General features: G+C 54.7%; 1 pseudogene; it reads right to left on the bottom strand.

Annotated features, from left to right (window-relative positions):
- LOC104998932 overlaps positions 1-1,449 on the bottom strand; it is a 3,037-nt pseudogene that overhangs the window by 573 nt on the left and 1,015 nt on the right.

The raw sequence follows: 1,449 nt of genomic DNA, 5'->3' as shown, positions 1-1,449 counted from the left end.
TTCTTCAAAAACACCTGCACCGTTCTGGGAGTAGGAGAAGGAAGAGAAGCAGGTGGAGGAAGCCCCAGTGGTGCTGCGGGCTGCAGGTTCAATGGCTGAGCTGCGGGCTGCTGGCCCGGCTGGATCCCCACAGGAGCGGGGGCCCTAGGGGCACACCCTCTCCCTGAGGCCTGGCTACAGCAAAAGGGGCCCACTAGTCTGATCTCCTTCAGGCCAGGGGAGATGGTCGTGACCTGGACATCCGGGATTCTTTGTAACATGACTACGGTGGATGGGGCGGCTGCAGGAAGCAAGATACTTCTGTTCAGCTGCACAGATGATCTCTGGGAAAGACTGGGTGGCTGAGGAGCAGGGCCAGCAGATGGATGGGCCTGAGAGCTGCCCGCCTGCTGTGAGGTAAAGCTGTCACTGCAGGAGCTCTTCTCTAGGCTCCAGGGACGTCTCTTGAGTGGGGGTGGAGGTCTGGCTCCCCGGTCTGGCACTGAGGACCGGATGGACGCAGCCCTAGGCTGTGCTGACTGTGTCCCTGGAGAAGGCTGCCTGAGATGGGCTGAGCCACTGGAGCTGGGTGACGTCTGCACTGGACACTGGGCGCTCTTCTGGACCAGTTGCTCGGATCGACTGACCACTCTCCCAGCATCGGTCTGTGGCCTGGGCAGGAAACTCTTGAACTGGTCATCTGTGGAGGGCTGGGGCAGACACGGCTCTCTCTCCCTTGTGGCTTCGTTCTCAGACCCATTTCCAGTGGCAAGTGAATTATCAGTTGGCTGCCTGACGGTCAACCTTGCTGCCTGGGATTGGTAGGCAGCCTCACATCCAACTGCAGAATCACCTAGTACCTCCTGGGTTGGTTGTGACTCCTCATATCTGACAGGCTTCTTCCCTGTAGCATATTTCTGCACATCCACTTGAGCTGGGACAGCCAAGTTACAGGGTCTCTGTATCCACGTATCTACACACTTGCCTGCTTTAAAAGTCTTAAGGTCCATGATGCCACTGTTTACTTTCTCTATTTTTTTGCAAGAAGTCATGATTCTTGGCTCAGGAGGAGGTGGACAATGGGACAGCTTCTGTTGCCGATTCAGAGCAGGCGCCGAAAACCTCTTGAGGCTCCTTTTCATGGGAAGAGTGTTTAGCTTTTGTTTGTTATAGAGCAGTCTATTTGCAATGCAGGCTACTGATACAGAAGGGTCTAGACACAGTGGTTCCGCTGTAGCTAAGATCAGTTGGCTCTCAAGCAAAAGTTTATCCTCCTGGGTCCAGTTCTGGTCATCACTGGCTATGGCCTCTACATCACAGACTAACGTCTGCATGGTGGGACGTAAGAGAATATGCCTGCTTTGGTAACGTGGAGGTTCCCCGGCACCGGACTGCCTGTAGTCCCGTATCTCTGCTATGACACACCCCTGATGAAAAACGTTAACCGCAGACTTTTCCAGGAAATTCAAC

This window comes from Bison bison, unplaced genomic scaffold, assembly GCF_000754665.1.
Source record: "Bison bison bison isolate TAMUID 2011002044 unplaced genomic scaffold, Bison_UMD1.0 scf7180017853336, whole genome shotgun sequence".
In the NCBI taxonomy this organism is placed as follows: domain Eukaryota; kingdom Metazoa; phylum Chordata; class Mammalia; order Artiodactyla; family Bovidae; genus Bison; species Bison bison.
Note: the sequence above shows the minus strand (reverse complement) of the source record. Positions and strands in the feature narration are given on the sequence as shown.